This window comes from Andrena cerasifolii, unplaced genomic scaffold, assembly GCF_050908995.1.
Source record: "Andrena cerasifolii isolate SP2316 unplaced genomic scaffold, iyAndCera1_principal scaffold0702, whole genome shotgun sequence".
NCBI lineage: Eukaryota > Metazoa > Arthropoda > Insecta > Hymenoptera > Andrenidae > Andrena > Andrena cerasifolii.
Genome location: NW_027485594.1, coordinates 1 through 26,190, shown reverse-complemented (window position 1 = coordinate 26,190; position 26,190 = coordinate 1). Strand labels below are relative to the sequence as shown.

At 22.3% G+C, this 26,190-nt stretch overlaps 1 long non-coding RNA gene across 29 annotated transcripts in view; it reads right to left on the bottom strand.

Annotated features, from left to right (window-relative positions):
• LOC143378160 (uncharacterized) overlaps positions 1–26,190 on the bottom strand; it is a 32,647-nt gene extending 6,457 nt beyond the window's left edge. For 12 of the 29 annotated variants that reach the window (XR_013087697.1, XR_013087705.1, XR_013087711.1 and 9 more), the window contains exons 1-5: positions 18,835–19,778; positions 14,652–18,789; positions 5,239–7,820; positions 3,163–3,294; positions 178–1,186 (exon numbers count right to left, since the gene is read on the bottom strand). This is a non-coding gene — a long non-coding RNA (uncharacterized LOC143378160). Of the gene's footprint in view, positions 1–177; positions 1,187–2,413; positions 2,666–2,914; positions 3,295–3,961; positions 4,648–5,238; positions 9,116–9,229; positions 10,821–14,651; positions 18,790–18,834; positions 19,779–21,974; positions 23,862–25,707; positions 26,095–26,116 lie in introns of those variants that run through there. The other 17 variants (XR_013087706.1, XR_013087702.1, XR_013087699.1 and 14 more) reach the window with 17 other exon arrangements.

The following is a 26,190-nucleotide window of genomic DNA, read 5'->3' as shown; positions in this document are numbered from 1 at the left end:
CTATTTTTCTCTAGATAATTTACCTGGTTTTTCTCTATTTATTTACCTATTTTTCTCTGTTTATTTACCTATTTTTTCCTCTAATTTATATACCTATTTTTTTATTTACCTTCTTTCCTTTGGTTTATTTACCTGTTTTTCTCTATTTATTTACCTATGTTTTCTCTAGTTATTTACCTATTCTTTCTCTCATTTTTTACCTATTTTTTCTCTATTTATTTACCTATTTTTTCCTTTAATTTATTTACCTATTGCTTTATTTACCTTTTTTCTTTGATTTATTTAGCTATTTATCTATATTTATACACCTATTCTTTCTCTAGATAATTTACCTATTTTTCTCTATTTATTTCCCTATTTTTTCTCTATTTATTTACCTCTTTTGTTTTCTCTATTTATTTACCTATTTTTCTCTATTTATTTACCTATTTTTCTCTAGATAATTTACCTATTTTTCTCTATTTATTTACCTATTTTTTCTCTGTTTATTTACCTATTTTTCCCTCTAATTTATATACATATTTTTTTATTTACCTTTTTTCCTTTGGTTTATTTAACTATTTTTCTCTATTTATACACCTATTTTTTCTCTACCTAATTTACCTATTCTTCTGTATTTATTTCCCTATTTTTCTCTATTTATTTTCCTCTTTTGTTTTCTCTATTTATTTTCCTATTTTTTCTCTATATATTTACCTATTTTTTTCTGTCATTTATTTACCTATTTTTGCACTGTTTAGTTACCTATTTTATCCTCTAATTTATTTACCTATTTTTTTATTTACCTTTTTTCCTTTGGTTTATTTACCTATTTTCTCTATTTATACACCTATTTTTTCTCCAGATAATTTACCTATTTTTTCTCTATTTATTTTCCTATTTTTTCTCTATTTGTTTCGCTTATTTGTTTTCTCTACTTATTTACCTATTTTTCTCTGTTTATTTACCTATTTTTCCCTATTTTATTTACCTATTTTTTCTCTATTTATTTACCTCTTTTGTTTTCTCTATTTATATACCTATTTTTTCTCTAGTTATTTACCTCTTTTTTCTGTATTTATTTACCTACTTTGTTTTCTCTACTTCATTACCTATTTTTCTCTATTTATTTGCCTATTTTTTTCTCTAAATTATTTACCTATTTTTCTCTATTTATTTACCTCCTTTCTTTTCTCTATTTATTTACCTTTTTTTTCCCTCTATTTATTTACCTATTTTTTTTAATTAGCTATTTTTCTCTATTTATACACCTATTTTTTCTCTAGTTTATTTACCTCTTTTTTCTGTATTTATTTACCTACTTTGTTTTCTATACTTCATTACCTATTTTTCTCTGTTTATTTACCTATTTTTTCCTCAAATTTCTTTACCTATTTTTTTATTTACCTTTTTTCTTTGAATTATTTAGCTATTTATCTCTATGTATACACCGATTTTTTCTCCAGATAATTTACTTATTTTTTCTCTATTTATTTTCCTATTTTTTCTCTACTTGTTTACCTCTTTTGTTTTCTCTACTTATTTACCTATTTTTCTCTGTTTATTTACTTATTTTTCCCTATTTTATTTACCTATTTTTTCTCTATTTATTTACCTATTTTTCTCTATTTAGTTACCTCTTTTTTTCCTCTGTTTATTTACCATTTTTTTCTCTAGTCATTTACCGATTTTTCTTTCTCATTTATTTACCTATTTTTTATTTACCTTTTTTTCCTTGATTTATTTAGCATTTTTTCCCTAATTTATTTACCTATTTTTTCTCTATTTATTTACCTATTTTTCTCTATTTAGTTACCTCTTTTTTCCTCTATTTATTTACCAATTTTTTCTCTAGTTATTTACCCGTTTTCTTTCTCATTTATTTAACTATTTTTTCCTCTAATTTCTTTACCTATTTTTTTTATACCTTTTTTTCTTTGATTTATTTAGCTATTTATCTCTATGTATACACCTACTTTTTCTCCAGATAATTTACCTATTTTTTCTCTATTTATTTTCCTATTTTTTCTCTACTTGTTTACCTCTTTTGTTTTCTCTACTTATTTACCTATTTTTCTCTGTTTATTTACCTATTTTTCCCTATTTTATTTACCTATTTTTTCTCTATTTATTTACCAATTTTTCTCTACTTAGTTACCTCTTTTTTTCCTCTGTTTATTTACCAAATTTTTCTCTAGTTATTTACCGATTTTTCTTTCTCATTTATTTACCTATTTTTTCCTCTAATTTCTTTACCAATTTTTTATTTACCTTTTTTCCCTTGATTTATTTAGCATTTTTTCCCTAATTTATTTACCCATTTTTTCTCTATTTATTTTCCTATTTTTTCTCTATTTGTTTACCTCTTTTGTTTTCTCTACTTATTTACCTATTTTTCTCTGTTTATTTACCTATTTTTCCCTATTTTATTTACCTATTTTTTCTCTATTTATTTACCTCTTTTGTTTTCTCTATTTATTTACCTATTTTTTCTCTAGTTATTTACCTCTTTTTTCTGTATTTATTTGCCTACTTTGTTTTCTCTACTTCATTACCTATTTTTCTCTGTTTATTTACCTATTATTTCGTCTAATTTATTTACCTATTTTTTATTTACCTTTTTTCCTTTGGTTTATTTACCTATTTTTCTCTATTTATACACCTATTTTTTCTCTACCTAATTTACCTATTTTTCTGTATTTAATTACCTATGTTTTTCTCTATTTATTTACCTCTTTTGTTTTCTCTATTTATTTACCTATTTTTCTCTAGATAATTTACCTGGTTTTTCTCTATTTATTTACCTATTTTTCTCTGTTTATTTACCTATTTTTTCCTCTAATTTATATACCTATTTTTTTATTTACCTTCTTTCCTTTGGTTTATTTACCTGTTTTTCTCTATTTATTTACCTATGTTTTCTCTAGTTATTTACCTATTCTTTCTCTCATTTTTTACCTATTTTTTCTCTATTTATTTACCTATTTTTTCCTTTAATTTATTTACCTATTGCTTTATTTACCTTTTTTCTTTGATTTATTTAGCTATTTATCTATATTTATACACCTATTCTTTCTCTAGATAATTTACCTATTTTTCTCTATTTATTTCCCTATTTTTTCTCTATTTATTTACCTCTTTTGTTTTCTCTATTTATTTACCTATTTTTCTCTATTTATTTACCTATTTTTCTCTAGATAATTTACCTATTTTTCTCTATTTATTTACCTATTTTTTCTCTGTTTATTTACCTATTTTTCCCTCTAATTTATATACATATTTTTTTATTTACCTTTTTTCCTTTGGTTTATTTACCTATTTTTCTCTATTTATACACCTATTTTTTCTCTACCTAATTTACCTATTCTTCTCTATTTATTTCCATATTTTTTCTCTATATTTACCTCTTTTGTTTTCTCTATTTATTTTCCTATTTTTTCTCTATATATTTACCTATTTTTTTCCCTCATTTATTTACCTATTTTTGTTCGGTTTAGTTACCTATTTTTTCCTCTAATTTATATACCTATTTTTTTATTTACCCTTTTTCCTTTGGTTTATTTACCTATTTTTCTCTATTTATAAACCTATTTTTTCTCCAGATAATTTACCTATTTTTTCTCTATTTATTTACCTATTTTTCTCTATTTATTTTCCTATTTTTTCTCTATTTGTTTACCTCTTTTGTTTTCTCTACTTATTTACCTATTTTTCCCTATTTTATTTACCTATTTTTTCTCTATTTATTTACCTATTCTTTTTTTCTCTATTTATTTACCTATTTTTCTCTATTTAGTTACCTCTTTTTTTCCTCTGTTTATTTACCAATTTTTTCTCCAGTTATTTACCGATTTTTCTTTCTCATTTATTTACCTATTTTTTCCTCTAATTTCTTTACCTATTTTTTATTTACCTTTTTTTCCTTGATTTATTTAGCATTTTTTCCTTAATTTATTTACCTATTTTTTCTCTATTTATTTACCTATTTTTCTCTATTTAGTTACCTCTTTTTTTCCTCTATTTATTTACCAATTTTTTCTCTAGTTATTTACCCGTTTTCTTTCTCATTTATTTAACTATTTTTTCCTCTAATTTCTTTACCTATTTTTTATTTACCTTTTTTTCTTTGATTTATTTAGCTATTTATCTCTATGTATACACCTATTTTTTCTCCAGATAATTTACCTATTTTTTCTTTATTTATTTACCTATTTTTTCTCTATTTATTTCCTATTTTTCTCTATTTGTTTACCTCTTTTGTTTTCTCTACTTATTTACCTATTTTTCCCTATTTTATTTACCTATTTTTTCTCTATTTATTGACCTATTTTTCTCTATTTAGTTACATCTTTTTTTCCTCTGTTTATTTACCAATTTTTTCTCTAGTTATTTACCCATTTTCTTTCTCATTTATTTACCTATTTTTTCCTCAAATTTCTTTACCTATTTTTTTATTTACCTTTTTTTCTTTGAATTATTTAGCTATTTATCTCTATGTATACACCGATTTTTTCTCCAGATAATTTACCTATTTTTTCTCTATTTATTTTCCCATTTTTTCTCTACTTGTATACCTCTTTTGTTTTCTCTACTTATTTACCTATTTTTCTCTGTTTATTTACCTATTTTTCCCTATTTTATTTACCTATTTTTTCTCTATTTATTTACCTATTTTTCTCTATTTAGTTACCTCTTTTTTTCCTCTGTTTATTTACCAATTTTTTCTCTAGTTATTTACCGATTTTTCTTTCTCATTTATTTACCTATTTTTTCCTCTAATTTCTTTACCTATTTTTTATTTACCTTTTTTTCCTTGATTTATTTAGCATTTTTTCCCTAATTTATTTACCTATTTTTTCTCTATTTATTTACCTATTTTCCCTATTTTATTTACCTATTTTTTCTCTATTTATTTACCTATTTTTCTCTATTTAGTTACCTCTTTTTTTTCCTCTGTTTATTTACCAATTTTTTCTCTAGTTATTTACCGATTTTTCTTTCTCATTTATTTACCTATTTTTTCCTCTTTTCTTTACCTATTTTTTATTTACCTTTTTTTCCTTGATTTATTTAGCATTTTTTCCCTAATTTATTTACCTATTTTTTCTCTATTTATTTACCTATTTTCCCCTATTTTATTTACCTATTTTTTCTCTATTTATTTACCTATTTTTTCTCTATTTATTTACCTATTTTCCCCTATTTTATTTACCTATTTTTTTCTCTATTTATTTAACTATTTTTCCCTATTTTATTTACCTATTTTTCTCTATTTATTTACCTCTTTTTTCTCTATTTATTTACCTATTTTTTCTCTAGTTATTTACCTCTTTTGTTTTCTCTATTTATTTACCTATTTTTCTCTAGATAATTTACCTACTTTTTCTCTATTTATTTTCCTATTTTTTCTCTGTTTATTTACCTATTTTTCCCTCTAATTTATATACCTATTTTTTTATTTACCTTTTTTCCTTTGGTTTATTTACCTATTTTTCTCTATTTATACACCTATTTTTTCTCTACCTAATTTACCTATTCTTCTCTATTTATTTCCATATTTTTTCTCTATTTATTTACCTCTTTTGTTTTCTCTATTTATTTTCCTATTTTTTCTCTATATATTTACCTATTTTTTCCCCTCATTTATTTACCTATTTTTGTTCGGTTTAGTTACCTATTTTTTCCTCTAATTTATATACCTATTTTTTTATTTACCCTTTTTCCTTTGGTTTATTTACCTATTTTTCTCTATTTATACACCTATTTTTTCTCCAGATAATTTACCTATTTTTTCTCTATTTATTTACCTATTTTTTCTCTAGTTATTTACCTCTTTTTTCTGTATTTATTTGCCTACTTTGTTTTCTCTACTTCATTACCTATTTTTCTCTATTTATTTGCCTGTTTTTTTCTTTAAATTATTTACCTATTTTTCTCTATTTATTTACCTCCTTTGTTTTCTCTATTTATTTACTTTTTTTCCCTCTTTTTATTTACCTATTTTTTTAATTAGCTATTTTTCTCTATTTATACACCTATCTTTTCTCTAGTTTATTTACCTCTTTTTTCTGTATTTATTTACCTACTTTGTTTTCTCTACTTCATTACCTATTTTTCTCTGTTTATTTACCTATTATTTCCTTTAATTTTATTTACCTATTTTTTATTTACCTTTTTTCCTTTGGTTTATTTACCTATTTTTCTCTATTTATACACCTATTTTTTCTCTACCTAATTTACCTATTTTTCTGTATTTATTTACCTATTTTTTTCTCAATTTATTTACCTCTTTTGTTTTCTCTATTTATTTACCTATTTTTCTCTAGATAATTTACCTGGTTTTTCTCTATTTATTTACCTATTTTTCTCTAGATAATTTACCTGGTTTTTCTCTATTTATTTACCTATTTTTCTCTGTTTATTTACCTATTTTTTCCTCTAATTTATATACCTATTTTTTTATTTACCTTTTTTTTCTTTGAATTATTTAGCTATTTATCTCTATGTATACACCGATTTTTTCTCCAGATAATTTACCTATTTTTTCTCTATTTATTTTCCCATTTTTTCTCTACTTATTTACCTATTTTTCTCTGTTTATTTACCTATTTTTCCCTATTTTATTTACCTATTTTTTCTCTATTTATTTACCTATTTTTCTCTATTTAGTTACCTCTTTTTTTCCTCTGTTTATTTACCAATTTTTTCTCTAGTTATTTACCGATTTTTCTTTCTCATTTATTTACCTATTTTTTCCTCTAATTTCTTTACCTATTTTTTATTTACCTTTTTTTCCTTGATTTATTTAGCATTTTTTCCCTAATTTATTTACCTATTTTTTCTCTATTTATTTACCTATTTTCCCCTATTTTATTTACCTATTTTTTCTCTATTTATTTACCTATTTTTCTCTATTTAGTTACCTCTTTTTTTTCCTCTGTTTATTTACCAATTTTTTCTCTAGTTATTTACCGATTTTTCTTTCTCATTTATTTACCTATTTTTTCCTCTAATTTCTTTACCTATTTTTTATTTACCTTTTTTTCCTTGATTTATTTAGCATTTTTTCCCTAATTTATTTACCTATTTTTTCTCTATTTATTTACCTATTTTCCCCTATTTTATTTACCTATTTTTTCTCTATTTATTTACCTATTTTTTCTCTATTTATTTACCTATTTTCCCCTATTTTATTTACCTATTTTTTCTCTATTTATTTAACTATTTTTCCCTATTTTATTTACCTATTTTTCTCTATTTATTTACCTCTTTTTTCTCTATTTATTTACCTATTTTTTCTCTAGTTATTTACCTCTTTTGTTTTCTCTATTTATTTACCTATTTTTCTCTAGATAATTTACCTACTTTTTCTCTATTTATTTTCCTATTTTTTCTCTGTTTATTTACCTATTTTTCCCTCTAATTTATATACCTATTTTTTTATTTACCTTTTTTCCTTTGGTTTATTTACCTATTTTTCTCTATTTATACACCTATTTTTTCTCTACCTAATTTACCTATTCTTCTCTATTTATTTCCATATTTTTTCTCTATTTATTTACCTCTTTTGTTTTCTCTATTTATTTTCCTATTTTTTCTCTATATATTTACCTATTTTTTCCCCTCATTTATTTACCTATTTTTGTTCGGTTTAGTTACCTATTTTTTCCTCTAATTTATATACCTATTTTTTTATTTACCCTTTTTCCTTTGGTTTATTTACCTATTTTTCTCTATTTATACACCTATTTTTTCTCCAGATAATTTACCTATTTTTTCTCTATTTATTTACCTATTTTTTCTCTAGTTATTTACCTCTTTTTTCTGTATTTATTTGCCTACTTTGTTTTCTCTACTTCATTACCTATTTTTCTCTATTTATTTGCCTGTTTTTTTCTTTAAATTATTTACCTATTTTTCTCTATTTATTTACCTCCTTTGTTTTCTCTATTTATTTACTTTTTTTCCCTCTTTTTATTTACCTATTTTTTTAATTAGCTATTTTTCTCTATTTATACACCTATCTTTTCTCTAGTTTATTTACCTCTTTTTTCTGTATTTATTTACCTACTTTGTTTTCTCTACTTCATTACCTATTTTTCTCTGTTTATTTACCTATTATTTCCTTTAATTTTATTTACCTATTTTTTATTTACCTTTTTTCCTTTGGTTTATTTACCTATTTTTCTCTATTTATACACCTATTTTTTCTCTACCTAATTTACCTATTTTTCTGTATTTATTTACCTATTTTTTTCTCAATTTATTTACCTCTTTTGTTTTCTCTATTTATTTACCTATTTTTCTCTAGATAATTTACCTGGTTTTTCTCTATTTATTTACCTATTTTTCTCTAGATAATTTACCTGGTTTTTCTCTATTTATTTACCTATTTTTCTCTGTTTATTTACCTATTTTTTCCTCTAATTTATATACCTATTTTTTTATTTACCTTTTTTTCTTTGAATTATTTAGCTATTTATCTCTATGTATACACCGATTTTTTCTCCAGATAATTTACCTATTTTTTCTCTATTTATTTTCCCATTTTTTCTCTACTTATTTACCTATTTTTCTCTGTTTATTTACCTATTTTTCCCTATTTTATTTACCTATTTTTTCTCTATTTATTTACCTATTTTTCTCTATTTAGTTACCTCTTTTTTTCCTCTGTTTATTTACCAATTTTTTCTCTAGTTATTTACCGATTTTTCTTTCTCATTTATTTACCTATTTTTTCCTCTAATTTCTTTACCTATTTTTTATTTACCTTTTTTTCCTTGATTTATTTAGCATTTTTTCCCTAATTTATTTACCTATTTTTTCTCTATTTATTTACCTATTTTCCCCTATTTTATTTACCTATTTTTTCTCTATTTATTTACCTATTTTTCTCTATTTAGTTACCTCTTTTTTTTCCTCTGTTTATTTACCAATTTTTTCTCTAGTTATTTACCGATTTTTCTTTCTCATTTATTTACCTATTTTTTCCTCTAATTTCTTTACCTATTTTTTATTTACCTTTTTTTCCTTGATTTATTTAGCATTTTTTCCCTAATTTATTTACCTATTTTTTCTCTATTTATTTACCTATTTTCCCCTATTTTATTTACCTATTTTTTCTCTATTTATTTACCTATTTTTTCTCTATTTATTTACCTATTTTCCCCTATTTTATTTACCTATTTTTTCTCTATTTATTTAACTATTTTTCCCTATTTTATTTACCTATTTTTCTCTATTTATTTACCTCTTTTTTCTCTATTTATTTACCTATTTTTTCTCTAGTTATTTACCTCTTTTGTTTTCTCTATTTATTTACCTATTTTTCTCTAGATAATTTACCTACTTTTTCTCTATTTATTTTCCTATTTTTTCTCTGTTTATTTACCTATTTTTCCCTCTAATTTATATACCTATTTTTTTATTTACCTTTTTTCCTTTGGTTTATTTACCTATTTTTCTCTATTTATACACCTATTTTTTCTCTACCTAATTTACCTATTCTTCTCTATTTATTTCCATATTTTTTCTCTATTTATTTACCTCTTTTGTTTTCTCTATTTATTTTCCTATTTTTTCTCTATATATTTACCTATTTTTTCCTCTAATTTATATACCTATTTTTTTATTTACCCTTTTTCCTTTGGTTTATTTACCTATTTTTTTCTCAATTTATTTACCTCTTTTGTTTTCTCTATTTATTTACCTATTTTTCTCTAGATAATTTACCTGGTTTTTCTCTATTTATTTACCTATTTTTCTCTAGATAATTTACCTGGTTTTTCTCTATTTATTTACCTATTTTTCTCTGTTTATTTACCTATTTTTTCCTCTAATTTATATACCTATTTTTTTATTTACCTTCTTTCCTTTGGTTTATTTACCTGTTTTTCTCTATTTATTTACCTATTTTTTCTCTAGTTATTTACCTATTCTTTCTCTCATTTTTTACCTATTTTTTCTCTATTTATTTACCTATTTTTTCCTTTAATTCATTTACCTATTGCTTTATTTACCTTCTTCTTTGATTTATTTAGCTATTTATCTATATTTATACACCTATTTTTTTCTAGATAATTTACCTATTTTTCTCTATTTATTTCCCTATTTTTTCTCTATTTAATTACCTCCTTTGTTTTCTCTATTTATTTACTTTTTTTCCCTCTTTTTATTTACCTATTTTTTTAATTAGCTATTTTTCTCTATTTATACACCTATCTTTTCTCTAGTTTATTTACCTCTTTTTTCTGTATTTATTTACCTACTTTGTTTTCTCTACTTCATTACCTATTTTTCTCTGTTTATTTACCTATTATTTCCTTTAATTTTATTTACCTATTTTTTATTTACCTTTTTTTCCTTGATTTATTTAGCATTTTTTCCCTAATTTATTTACCTATTTTTCTCTATTTATTTACCTATTTTCCCCTATTTTATTTACCTATTTTTTCTCTATTTATTTACCTATTTTTCTCTATTTAGTTACCTCTTTTTTTCCTCTGTTTATTTACCATTTTTTTCTCTAGTTATTTACCTATTTTTTCCTCTAATTTCTTTACCTATTTTTTATTTACCTTTTTTTCCTTGATTTATTTAGCATTTTTTCCCTAATTTATTTACCTATTTTTCTCTATTTATTTACCTATTTTTCTCTATTTAGTTACCTCTTTTTTCCTCTATTTATTTACCAATTTTTTCTCTAGTTATTTACCCGTTTTCTTTCTCATTTATTTAACTATTTTTTCCTCTAATTTCTTTACCTATTTTTTTATACCTTTTTTCCTTTGGTTTATTTACCTATTTTTCTCTATTTATACACCTATTTTTTCTCTACCTAATTTACCTATGCTTCTCTATTTATTTCCATATTTTTTCTCTATTTATTTACCTCTTTTGTTTTCTCTATTTATTTTCCTATTTTTTCTCTATATATTTACCTATTTTTTCCCCTCATTTATTTACCTAATTTTGTTCGGTTTAGTTACCTATTTTTTCCTCTAATTTATATACCTATTTTTTTATTTACCCTTTTTCCTTTGGTTTATTTACCTATTTTTCTCTATTTATACACCTATTTTTTCTCCAGATAATTTACCTATTTTTTCTCTATTTATTTACCTATTTTTTCTCTATTTATTTTCCTATTTTTTCTCTATTTGTTTACCTCTTTTGTTTTCTCTATTTATTTACCTATTTTTCTCTAGATAATTTACCTGGTTTTTCTCTATTCATTTACCTATTTTTCTCTAGATAATTTACCTGTTTTTTCTCTATTTATTTACCTATTTTTCTCTGTTTATTTACCTATTTTTTCCTCTAATTTATATACCTATTTTTTTATTTACCTTCTTTCCTTTGGTTTATTTACCTGTTTTTCTTTATTTATTTACCTATTTTTTCTCTAGTTATTTACCTATTCTTTCTCTCATTTTTTACCTATTTTTTCTCTATTTATTTACCTATTTTTTCCTTTAATTCATTTACCTATTGCTTTATTTACCTTTTTTCTTTGATTTATTTAGCTATTTATCTATATTTATACACCTATTTTTTTTCTAGATAATTTACCTATTTTTCTCTATTTATTTCCCTATTTTTTCTCTATTTATTTACCTCTTTTGTTTTCTCTATTTATTTACCTATTTTTTCTCTAGTGATTTACCTCTTTTTCCTGTATTTATTTGCCTACTTTGTTTCCTCTACTTCATTACCTATTTTTCTCTATTTATTTGCCTGTTTTTTTCTTTAAATTATTTACCTATTTTTTCTCTATTTAATTACCTCCTTTGTTTTCTCTATTTATTTACTTTTTTTCCCTCTTTTTATTTACCTATTTTTTTAATTAGCTATTTTTCTCTATTTATACACCTATCTTTTCTCTAGTTTATTTACCTCTTTTTTCTGTATTTATTTACCTACTTTGTTTTCTCTACTTCATTACCTATTTTTCTCTGTTTATTTACCTATTATTTCCTTTAATTTTATTTACCTATTTTTTATTTACCTTTTTTCCTTTGGTTTATTTACCTATTTTTCTCTATTTATACACCTATTTTTTCTCTACCTAATTTACCTATTTTTCTGTATTTATTTACCTATTTTTTTCTCAATTTATTTACCTCTTTTGTTTTCTCTATTTATTTACCTATTTTTCTCTAGATAATTTACCTGGTTTTTCTCTATTTATTTACCTATTTTTCTCTAGATAATTTACCTGGTTTTTCTCTATTTATTTACCTATTTTTCTCTGTTTATTTACCTATTTTTCCCTATTTTATTTACCTATTTTTTCTCTATTTATTTACCTATTTTTCTCTATTTAGTTACCTCTTTTTTTCCTCTGTTTATTTACCATTTTTTTCTCTAGTTATTTACCGATTTTTCTTTCTCATTTATTTACCTATTTTTTATTTACCTTTTTTTCCTTGATTTATTTAGCATTTTTTCCCTAATTTATTTACCTATTTTTTCTCTATTTATTTACCTATTTTTCTCTATTTAGTTACCTCTTTTTTCCTCTATTTATTTACCAATTTTTTCTCTAGTTATTTACCCGTTTTCTTTCTCATTTATTTAACTATTTTTTCCTCTAATTTCTTTACCTATTTTTTTATACCTTTTTTTCTTTGAATTATTTAGCTATTTATCTCTATGTATACACCGATTTTTCTCCAGATAATTTACCTATTTTTTCTCTATTTATTTTCCTATTTTGTCTCTACTTGTTTACCTCTTTTGTTTTCTCTACTTATTTACCTATTTTTCTCTGTTTATTTACCTATTTTTCCCTATTTTATTTACCTATTTTTTCTCTATTTATTTACCTATTTTTCTCTATTTAGTTACCTCTTTTTTTCCTCTGTTTATTTACCATTTTTTTCTCTAGTTATTTACCGATGTTTCTTTCTCATTTATTTACCTATTTTTTATTTACCTTTTTTTCCTTGATTTATTTAGCATTTTTTCCCTAATTTATTTACCTATTTTTTCTCTATTTATTTACCTATTTTTCTCTATTTAGTTACCTCTTTTTTCCTCTATTTATTTACCAATTTTTTCTCTAGTTATTTACCCGTTTTCTTTCTCATTTATTTAACTATTTTTTCCTCTAATTTCTTTACCTATTTTTTTTATACCTTTTTTTCTTTGATTTATTTAGCTATTTATCTCTATGTATACACCTATTTTTTCTCCAGATAATTTACCTATTTTTTCTCTATTTATTTTCCTATTTTTTCTCTATTTGTTTACCTCTTTTGTTTTCTCTACTTATTTACCTATTTTTCTCTGTTTATTTCCCTGTTTTTCCCTATTTTATTTACCTATTTTTTCTCTATTTATTTACCTCTTTTGTTTTCTCTATTTATTTACCTATTTTTTCTCTAGTTATTTACCTCTTTTTTCTGTATTTATTTGCATACTTTGTTTTCTCTACTTCATTACCTATTTTTCTCTATTTATTTGCCTGTTTTTTTCTTTAAATTATTTACCTATTTTTCTCTATTTATTTACCTCCTTTGTTTTCTCTATTTATTTACTTTTTTTCCCTCTTTTTATTTACCTATTTTTTTAATTAGCTATTTTTCTCTATTTATACACCTATCTTTTCTCTAGTTTATTTACCTCTTTTTTCTGTATTTATTTACCTACTTTGTTTTCTCTACTTCATTACCTATTTTTCTCTGTTTATTTACCTATTATTTCCTTTAATTTTATTTACCTATTTTTTATTTACCTTTTTTTCCTTGATTTATTTAGCATTTTTTCCCTAATTTATTTACCTATTTTTCTCTATTTATTTACCTATTTTCCCCTATTTTATTTACCTATTTTTTCTCTATTTATTTACCTATTTTTCTCTATTTAGTTACCTCTTTTTTTCCTCTGTTTATTTACCATTTTTTTCTCTAGTTATTTACCTATTTTTTCCTCTAATTTCTTTACCTATTTTTTATTTACCTTTTTTTCCTTGATTTATTTAGCATTTTTTCCCTAATTTATTTACCTATTTTTCTCTATTTATTTACCTATTTTTCTCTATTTAGTTACCTCTTTTTTCCTCTATTTATTTACCAATTTTTTCTCTAGTTATTTACCCGTTTTCTTTCTCATTTATTTAACTATTTTTTCCTCTAATTTCTTTACCTATTTTTTTATACCTTTTTTCCTTTGGTTTATTTACCTATTTTTCTCTATTTATACACCTATTTTTTCTCTACCTAATTTACCTATTCTTCTCTATTTATTTCCATATTTTTCTCTATTTATTTACCTCTTTTGTTTTCTCTATTTATTTTCCTATTTTTTCTCTATATATTTACCTATTTTTTCCCCTCATTTATTTACCTATTTTTGTTCGGTTTAGTTACCTATTTTTTCCTCTAATTTATATACCTATTTTTTTATTTACCCTTTTTCCTTTGGTTTATTTACCTATTTTTCTCTATTTATACACCTATTTTTTCTCCAGATAATTTACCTATTTTTTCTCTATTTATTTACCTATTTTTTCTCTATTTATTTTCCTATTTTTTCTCTATTTGTTTACCTCTTTTGTTTTCTCTATTTATTTACCTATTTTTCTCTATTTAGTCACCTCTTTTTTTCCTCTATTTATTTACCAATTTTTTCTCTAGTTATTTACCCGTTTTCTTTCTCATTTATTTAACTATTTTTTCCTCTAATTTCTTTACCTATTTTTTTATTTACCTTTTTTTCTTTGATTTATTTAGCTATTTATCTCTATGTACACACCTATTTTGTCTCCAGATAATTTACCTATTTTTTCTCTATTTATTTTCCTATTTTTTCTCTATTTGTTTACCTCTTTTGTTTTCTCTACTTATTTACCTATTTTTCTCTGTTTATTTGCCTGCTTTTTTCTTTAAATTATTTACCTATTTTTCTCTATTTATTTACCTCCTTTGTTTTCTCTATTTATTTACTTTTTTCCCTCTTTTTATTTACCTATTTTTTTAATTAGCTATTTTTCTCTATTTATACACCTATCTTTTCTCTAGTTTATTTACCTCTTTTTTCTGTATTTATTTACCTACTTTGTTTTCTCTACTTCATTACCTATTTTTCTCTGTTTATTTACCTATTATTTCCTTTAATTTTATTTACCTATTTTTTATTTACCTTTTTTCCTTTGGTTTATTTGCCTATTTTCTCTATTTATACACCTATTTTTTCTCTACCTAATTTACCTATTTTTCTGTATTTATTTACCTATTTTTTTCTCTATTTATTTACCTCTTTTGTTTTCTCTATTTATTTACCTATTTTTCTCTAGATAATTTACCTGGTTTTTCTCTATTTATTTACCTATTTTTCTCTAGATAATTTACCTGGTTTTTCTCTATTTATTTACCTATTTTTCTCTGTTTATTTACCTATTTTTTCCTCTAATTTATATACCTATTTTTTTATTTACCTCCTTTCCTTTGGTTTATTTACCTGTTTTTCTCTATTTATTTACCTATTTTTTCTCTAGTTATTTACCTATTCTTTCTCTCATTTTTTACCTATTTTTTCTCTATTTATTTACCTATTTTTTCCTTTAATTCATTTACCTATTGCTTTATTTACCTTTTTTCTTTGATTTATTTAGCTATTTATCTATATTTATACACCTATTTTTTTTCTAGATAATTTACCTATTTTTCTCTATTTATTTCCCTATTTTTTCTCTATTTATTTACCTCTTTTGTTTTCTCTATTTATTTACCTATTTTTTCTCTAGTGATTTACCTCATTTTCCTGTATTTATTTGCCTACTTTGTTTCCTCTACTTCATTACCTATTTTTCTCTATTTATTTGCCTGTTTTTTTCTTTAAATTATTTACCTATTTTTTCTCTATTTAATTACCTCCTTTGTTTTCTCTATTTATTTACTTTTTTCCCTCTTTTTATTTACCTATTTTTTTAATTAGCTATTTTTCTCTATTTATACACCTATCTTTTCTCTAGTTTATTTACCTCTTTTTTCTGTATTTATTTACCTACTTTGTTTTCTCTACTTCATTACCTATTTTTCTCTGTTTATTTACCTATTATTTCCTTTAATTTTATTTACCTATTTTTTATTTACCTTTTTTTCCTTGATTTATTTAGCATTTTTTCCCTAATTTACTTACCTATTTTTTCTCTATTTATTTACCTATTTTCCCCTATTTTATTTACCTATTTTTTCTCTATTTATTTACCTATTTTTCTCTATTTAGTTACCTCTTTTTTTCCTCTGTTTATTTACCATTTTTTTCTCTAGTTATTTACCGATTTTTCTTTCTCATTTATTTACCTATTTTTTCCTCTAATTTCTTTACCTATTTTTTTATACCTTTTTTTCTTTGATTTATTTACCTATTTTTCTCTATTTATACACCTATTTTTGCTCTACCTAATTTACCTATTCTTCTCTATTTTTTCCATATTTTTTCTCTATTTATTTACCTCTTTTGTTTTCTCTATTTATTTTCCTATTTTTCTCTATATATTTACCTATTTTTTCCCTCATTTATTTACCTATTTTTGTTCGGTTTAGTTACCTATTTTTTCCTCTAATTTATATACCTATTTTTTTATTTACCCGTTTCCTTTGGTTTATTTACCTATTTTTCTCTATTTATACACCTATTTTTCTCCAGATAATTCACCTATTTTTTCTCTATTTATTTACCTATTTTTCTCTATTTATTTACCTATTTTCCCCTATTTTATTTACCTATTTTTTCTCTATTTATTTACCTATTTTTCTCTATTTAGTTACCTCTTTTTTCCTCTATTTATTTACCAATTTTTTCTCTAGTTATTTACCCATTTTCTTTCTCATTTATTTACCTATTTTTTCCTCAAATTTCTTTACCTATTTTTTTATTTACCTTTTTTTCTTTGAATTATTTAGCTATTTATCTCTATGTATACACCGATTTTTTCTCCAGATAATTTACCTATTTTTTCTCTATTTATTTTCCTATTTTGTCTCTACTTGTTTACCTCTTTTGTTTTCTCTACTTATTTACCTATTTTTCTCTGTTTATTTACCTATTTTTCCCTATTTTATTTACCTACTTTTTCTCTATTTATTTACCTATTTTTCTCTATTTATTTACCTATTTTCCCCTATTTTATTTACCTATTTTTTCTCTATTTATTTACCTATTTTTCTCTATTTAGTTACCTCTTTTTTTCCTCTGTTTATTTACCAATTTTTTCTCTAGTTATTTACCCATTTTCTTTCTCATTTATTTACCTATTTTTTCCTCAAATTTCTTTACCTATTTTTTTATTTACCTTTTTTTCTTTGAATTATTTAGCTATTTATCTCTATGTATACACCGATTTTTCTCCAGATAATTTACCTATTTTTTCTCTATTTATTTTCCTATTTTTTCTCTAATTGTTTACCTCTTTTGTTTTCTCTACTTATTTACCTATTTTTCTCTGTTTATTTACCTATTTTTCCCTATTTTATTTACCTACTTTTTCTCTATTTATTTACCTATTTTTCTCTATATAGTTACCTCTTTTTTTCCTCTGTTTATTTACAATTTTTTTCTCTAGTTATTTACCGATTTTTCTTTCTCATTTATTTACCTATTTTTTCCTCTAATTTCTTTACCTATTTTTTATTTACCTTTTTTCCTTGATTTATTTAGCATTTTTTCCCTAATTTATTTACCTATTCTTTCTCTATTTATTTTCCTATTTTTTCTCTATTTGTTTACCTCTTTTGTTTTCTCTACTTATTTACCTATTTTTCTCTGTTTATTTACCTATTTTTCCCTTTTTTTTACCTATTTTTTCTCTATTTACTTACCTCTTTTGTTTTCTCTATTTATTTACCTATTTTTTCTCTAGTTATTTACCTCTCTTTTCTGTATTTATTTGCCTACTTTGTTTTCTCTACTTCATTACCTATTTTTCTCTATTTATTTACCTCCTTTGTTTTCTCTATTTATTTACTTTTTTTCCCTCTTTTTATTTACCTATTTTTTTAATTAGCTATTTTTCTCTATTTATACACCTATCTTTTCTCTAGTTTATTTACCTCTTTTTCTGTATTTATTTACCTACTTTGTTTTCTCTACTTCATTACCTATTTTTCTCTGTTTATTTACCTATTATTTCCTTTAATTTTATTTACCTATTTTTTATTTACCTTTTTTCCTTTGGTTTATTTACCTATTTTTCTCTATTTATACACCTATTTTTTCTCCAGATAATTTACCTATTTTTTCTCTATTTATTTACCTATTTTTTCTCTAGTTATTTACCTCTTTTTTCTGTATTTATTTGCCTACTTTGTTTTCTCTACTTCATTACCTATTTTTCTCTATTTATTTGCCTGTTTTTTTCTTTAAATTATTTACCTATTTTTCTCTATTTATTTACCTCCTTTGTTTTCTCTATTTATTTACTTTTTTTCCCTCTTTTTATTTACCTATTTTTTTAATTAGCTATTTTTCTCTATTTATACACCTATCTTTTCTCTAGTTTATTTACCTCTTTTTTCTGTATTTATTTACCTACTTTGTTTTCTCTACTTCATTACCTATTTTTCTCTGTTTATTTACCTATTATTTCCTTTAATTTTATTTACCTATTTTTTATTTACCTTTTTTCCTTTGGTTTATTTACCTATTTTTCTCTATTTATACACCTATTTTTTCTCTACCTAATTTACCTATTTTTCTGTATTTATTTACCTATTTTTTTCTCAATTTATTTACCTCTTTTGTTTTCTCTATTTATTTACCTATTTTTCTCTAGATAATTTACCTGGTTTTTCTCTATTTATTTACCTATTTTTCTCTAGATAATTTACCTGGTTTTCTCTATTTATTTACCTATTTTTCTCTGTTTATTTACCTATTTTTTCCTCTAATTTATATACCTATTTTTTTATTTACCTTCTTTCCTTTGGTTTATTTACCTGTTTTTCTCTATTTATTTACCTATTTTTTCTCTAGTTATTTACCTATTCTTTCTCTCATTTTTTACCTATTTTTTCTCTATTTATTTACCTATTTTTTCCTTTAATTCATTTACCTATTGCTTTATTTACCTTCTTCTTTGATTTATTTAGCTATTTATCTATATTTATACACCTATTTTTTTTCTAGATAATTTACCTATTTTTCTCTATTTATTTCCCTATTTTTTCTCTATTTAATTACCTCCTTTGTTTTCTCTATTTATTTACTTTTTTTCCCTCTTTTTATTTACCTATTTTTTTAATTAGCTATTTTTCTCTATTTATACACCTATCTTTTCTCTAGTTTATTTACCTCTTTTTTCTGTATTTATTTACCTACTTTGTTTTCTCTACTTCATTACCTATTTTTCTCTGTTTATTTACCTATTATTTCCTTTAATTTTATTTACCTATTTTTTATTTACCTTTTTTTCCTTGATTTATTTAGCATTTTTTCCCTAATTTATTTACCTATTTTTCTCTATTTATTTACCTATTTTCCCCTATTTTATTTACCTATTTTTTCTCTATTTATTTACCTATTTTTCTCTATTTAGTTACCTCTTTTTTTCCTCTGTTTATTTACCATTTTTTTCTCTAGTTATTTACCTATTTTTTCCTCTAATTTCTTTACCTATTTTTTATTTACCTTTTTTTCCTTGATTTATTTAGCATTTTTTCCCTAATTTATTTACCTATTTTTCTCTATTTATTTACCTATTTTTCTCTATTTAGTTACCTCTTTTTTCCTCTATTTATTTACCAATTTTTTCTCTAGTTATTTACCCGTTTTCTTTCTCATTTATTTAACTACTTTTTCCTCTAATTTCTTTACCTATTTTTTTATACCTTTTTTCCTTTGGTTTATTTACCTATTTTTCTCTATTTATACACCTATTTTTTCTCTACCTAATTTACCTATGCTTCTCTATTTATTTCCATATTTTTTCTCTATTTATTTACCTCTTTTGTTTTCTCTATTTATTTTCCTATTTTTTCTCTATATATTTACCTATTTTTTCCCCTCATTTATTTACCTAATTTTGTTCGGTTTAGTTACCTATTTTTTCCTCTAATTTATATACCTATTTTTTTATTTACCCTTTTTCCTTTGGTTTATTTACCTATTTTTCTCTATTTATACACCTATTTTTTCTCCAGATAATTTACCTATTTTTTCTCTATTTATTTACCTATTTTTTCTCTATTTATTTTCCTATTTTTTCTCTATTTGTTTACCTCTTTTGTTTTCTCTATTTATTTACCTATTTTTCTCTAGATAATTTACCTGGTTTTTCTCTATTTATTTACCTATTTTTCTCTAGATAATTTACCTGTTTTTTCTCTATTTATTTACCTATTTTTCTCTGTTTATTTACCTATTTTTTCCTCTAATTTATATACCTATTTTTTTATTTACCTTCTTTCCTTTGGTTTATTTACCTGTTTTTCTTTATTTATTTACCTATTTTTTCTCTAGTTATTTACCTATTCTTTCTCTCATTTTTTACCTATTTTTTCTCTATTTATTTACCTATTTTTTCCTTTAATTCATTTACCTATTGCTTTATTTACCTTTTTTCTTTGATTTATTTAGCTATTTATCTATATTTATACACCTATTTTTTTTCTAGATAATTTACCTATTTTTCTCTATTTATTTCCCTATTTTTTCTCTATTTATTTACCTCTTTTGTTTTCTCTATTTATTTACCTATTTTTTCTCTAGTTATTTACCTCTTTTTTCTGTATTTATTTGCATACTTTGTTTTCTCTACTTCATTACCTATTTTTCTCTATTTATTTGCCTGTTTTTTTCTTTAAATTATTTACCTATTTTTCTCTATTTATTTACCTCCTTTGTTTTCTCTATTTATTTACTTTTTTTCCCTCTTTTTATTTACCTATTTTTTTAATTAGCTATTTTTCTCTATTTATACACCTATCTTTTCTCTAGTTTATTTACCTCTTTTTTCTGTATTTATTTACCTACTTTGTTTTCTCTACTTCATTACCTATTTTTCTCTGTTTATTTACCTATTATTTCCTTTAATTTTATTTACCTATTTTTTATTTACCTTTTTTTCCTTGATTTATTTAGCATTTTTTCCCTAATTTATTTACCTATTTTTCTCTATTTATTTACCTATTTTCCCCTATTTTATTTACCTATTTTTTCTCTATTTATTTACCTATTTTTCTCTATTTAGTTACCTCTTTTTTTCCTCTGTTTATTTACCATTTTTTTCTCTAGTTATTTACCTATTTTTTCCTCTAATTTCTTTACCTATTTTTTATTTACCTTTTTTTCCTTGATTTATTTAGCATTTTTTCCCTAATTTATTTACCTATTTTTCTCTATTTATTTACCTATTTTTCTCTATTTAGTTACCTCTTTTTTCCTCTATTTATTTACCAATTTTTTCTCTAGTTATTTACCCGTTTTCTTTCTCATTTATTTAACTATTTTTTCCTCTAATTTCTTTACCTATTTTTTTATACCTTTTTTCCTTTGGTTTATTTACCTATTTTTCTCTATTTATACACCTATTTTTTCTCTACCTAATTTACCTATTCTTCTCTATTTATTTCCATATTTTTCTCTATTTATTTACCTCTTTTGTTTTCTCTATTTATTTTCCTATTTTTTCTCTATATATTTACCTATTTTTTCCCCTCATTTATTTACCTATTTTTGTTCGGTTTAGTTACCTATTTTTTCCTCTAATTTATATACCTATTTTTTTATTTACCCTTTTTCCTTTGGTTTATTTACCTATTTTTCTCTATTTATACACCTATTTTTTCTCCAGATAATTTACCTATTTTTTCTCTATTTATTTACCTATTTTTTCTCTATTTATTTTCCTATTTTTTCTCTATTTGTTTACCTCTTTTGTTTTCTCTATTTATTTACCTATTTTTCTCTATTTAGTCACCTCTTTTTTTCCTCTATTTATTTACCAATTTTTTCTCTAGTTATTTACCCGTTTTCTTTCTCATTTATTTAACTATTTTTTCCTCTAATTTCTTTACCTATTTTTTTATTTACCTTTTTTTCTTTGATTTATTTAGCTATTTATCTCTATGTACACATCTATTTTGTCTCCAGATAATTTACCTATTTTTTCTCTATTTATTTTCCTATTTTTTCTCTATTTGTTTACCTCTTTTGTTTTCTCTACTTATTTACCTATTTTTCTCTGTTTATTTCCCTATTTTTCCCTATTTTATTTACCTATTTTTTCTCTATTTATTTACCTCTTTTGTTTTCTCTATTTATTTACCTATTTTTTCTCTAGTTATTTACCTCTTTTTTCTGTATTTATTTGCCTACTTTGTTTTCTCTACTTCATTACCTATTTTTCTCTATTTATTTGCCTGCTTTTTTCTTTAAATTATTTACCTATTTTTCTCTATTTATTTACCTCCTTTGTTTTCTCTATTTATTTACTTTTTTCCCTCTTTTTATTTACCTATTTTTTTAATTAGCTATTTTTCTCTATTTATACACCTATCTTTTCTCTAGTTTATTTACCTCTTTTTTCTGTATTTATTTACCTACTTTGTTTTCTCTACTTCATTACCTATTTTTCTCTGTTTATTTACCTATTATTTCCTTTAATTTTATTTACCTATTTTTTATTTACCTTTTTTCCTTTGGTTTATTTGCCTATTTTTCTCTATTTATACACCTATTTTTTCTCTACCTAATTTACCTATTTTTCTGTATTTATTTACCTATTTTTTTCTCTATTTATTTACCTCTTTTGTTTTCTCTATTTATTTACCTATTTTTCTCTAGATAATTTACCTGGTTTTTCTCTATTTATTTACCTATTTTTCTCTAGATAATTTACCTGGTTTTTCTCTATTTATTTACCTATTTTTCTCTGTTTATTTACCTATTTTTTCCTCTAATTTATATACCTATTTTTTTATTTACCTCCTTTCCTTTGGTTTATTTACCTGTTTTTCTCTATTTATTTACCTATTTTTTCTCTAGTTATTTACCTATTCTTTCTCTCATTTTTTACCTATTTTTTCTCTATTTATTTACCTATTTTTTCCTTTAATTCATTTACCTATTGCTTTATTTACCTTTTTTCTTTGATTTATTTAGCTATTTATCTATATTTATACACCTATTTTTTTTCTAGATAATTTACCTATTTTTCTCTATTTATTTCCCTATTTTTTCTCTATTTATTTACCTCTTTTGTTTTCTCTATTTATTTACCTATTTTTTCTCTAGTGATTTACCTCATTTTCCTGTATTTATTTGCCTACTTTGTTTCCTCTACTTCATTACCTATTTTTCTCTATTTATTTGCCTGTTTTTTTCTTTAAATTATTTACCTATTTTTTCTCTATTTAATTACCTCCTTTGTTTTCTCTATTTATTTACTTTTTTCCCTCTTTTTATTTACCTATTTTTTTAATTAGCTATTTTTCTCTATTTATACACCTATCTTTTCTCTAGTTTATTTACCTCTTTTTTCTGTATTTATTTACCTACTTTGTTTTCTCTACTTCATTACCTATTTTTCTCTGTTTATTTACCTATTATTTCCTTTAATTTTATTTACCTATTTTTTATTTACCTTTTTTTTCCTTGATTTATTTAGCATTTTTTCCCTAATTTACTTACCTATTTTTTCTCTATTTATTTACCTATTTTCCCCTATTTTATTTACCTATTTTTTCTCTATTTATTTACCTATTTTTCTCTATTTAGTTACCTCTTTTTTTCCTCTGTTTATTTACCATTTTTTTCTCTAGTTATTTACCGATTTTTCTTTCTCATTTATTTACCTATTTTTTCCTCTAATTTCTTTACCTATTTTTTTATACCTTTTTTTCTTTGATTTATTTACCTATTTTTCTCTATTTATACACCTATTTTTGCTCTACCTAATTTACCTATTCTTCTCTATTTTTTCCATATTTTTTCTCTATTTATTTACCTCTTTTGTTTTCTCTATTTATTTTCCTATTTTTCTCTATATATTTACCTATTTTTTCCCTCATTTATTTACCTATTTTTGTTCGGTTTAGTTACCTATTTTTTCCTCTAATTTATATACCTATTTTTTTATTTACCCGTTTCCTTTGGTTTATTTACCTATTTTTCTCTATTTATACACCTATTTTTTCTCCAGATAATTCACCTATTTTTTCTCTATTTATTTACCTATTTTTCTCTATTTATTTACCTATTTTCCCCTATTTTATTTACCTATTTTTTCTCTATTTATTTACCTATTTTTCTCTATTTAGTTACCTCTTTTTTCCTCTATTTATTTACCAATTTTTTCTCTAGTTATTTACCCATTTTCTTTCTCATTTATTTACCTATTTTTTCCTCAAATTTCTTTACCTATTTTTTTATTTACCTTTTTTTCTTTGAATTATTTAGCTATTTATCTCTATGTATACACCGATTTTTTCTCCAGATAATTTACCTATTTTTTCTCTATTTATTTTCCTATTTTGTCTCTACTTGTTTACCTCTTTTGTTTTCTCTACTTATTTACCTATTTTTCTCTGTTTATTTACCTATTTTTCCCTATTTTATTTACCTACTTTTTCTCTATTTATTTACCTATTTTTCTCTATTTAGTTACCTCTTTTTTCCCACTGTTTATTTACCAATTTTTTCTCTAGTTATTTACCGATTTTTCTTTCTCATTTATTTACCTATTTTGTCCTCTAATTTCTTTACCTATTTTTTATTTACCTTTTTTTCCTTGATTTATTTAGCATTTTTTTCCTAATTTATTTACCTATTTTTTCTCTATTTATTTACCTATTTTTTCTCTATTTATTTACCTATTTTCCCCTATTTTATTTACCTATTTTTTCTCTATTTATTTACCTATTTTTCTCTATTTAGTTACCTCTTTTTTTCCTCTGTTTATTTACCAATTTTTTCTCTAGTTATTTACCCATTTTCTTTCTCATTTATTTACCTATTTTTTCCTCAAATTTCTTTACCTATTTTTTTATTTACCTTTTTTTCTTTGAATTATTTAGCTATTTATCTCTATGTATACACCGATTTTTCTCCAGATAATTTACCTATTTTTTCTCTATTTATTTTCCTATTTTTTCTCTAATTGTTTACCTCTTTTGTTTTCTCTACTTATTTACCTATTTTTCTCTGTTTATTTACCTATTTTTCCCTATTTTATTTACCTACTTTTTCTCTATTTATTTACCTATTTTTCTCTATATAGTTACCTCTTTTTTTCCTCTGTTTATTTACAATTTTTTTCTCTAGTTATTTACCGATTTTTCTTTCTCATTTATTTACCTATTTTTTCCTCTAATTTCTTTACCTATTTTTTATTTACCTTTTTTCCTTGATTTATTTAGCATTTTTTCCCTAATTTATTTACCTATTCTTTCTCTATTTATTTTCCTATTTTTTCTCTATTTGTTTACCTCTTTTGTTTTCTCTACTTATTTACCTATTTTTCTCTGTTTATTTACCTATTTTTCCCTTTTTTTTACCTATTTTTTCTCTATTTACTTACCTCTTTTGTTTTCTCTATTTATTTACCTATTTTTTCTCTAGTTATTTACCTCTCTTTTCTGTATTTATTTGCCTACTTTGTTTTCTCTACTTCATTACCTATTTTTCTCTATTTATTTACCTCCTTTGTTTTCTCTATTTATTTACTTTTCTCCCTCTTTTTATTTACCTATTTTTTTAATTAGCTATTTTTCTCTATTTATACACCTATCTTTTCTCTAGTTTATTTACCTCTTTTTTCTGTATTTATTTACCTACTTTGTTTTCTCTACTTCATTACCTATTTTTCTCTGTTTATTTACCTATTATTTCCTTTAATTTTATTTACCTATTTTTTATTTACCTTTTTTCCTTTGGTTTATTTACCTATTTTTCTCTATTTATACACCTATTTTTTCTCTACCTAATTTACCTATTTTTCTGTATTTATTTACCTATTTTTTTCTCTATTTATTTACCTCTTTTGTTTTCTCTATTTATTTACCTATTTTTCTCTAGATAATTTACCTGGATTTTCTCTATTCATTTACCTATTTTTCTCTGTTTATTTACCTATTTTTTCCTCTAATTTATATACCTATTTTTTTATTTACCTTCTTTCCTTTGGTTTATTTACCTGTTTTTCTCTATTTATTTACCTATTTTTTCTCTAGTTATTTACCTATTCTTTCTCTCATTTTTTACCTATTT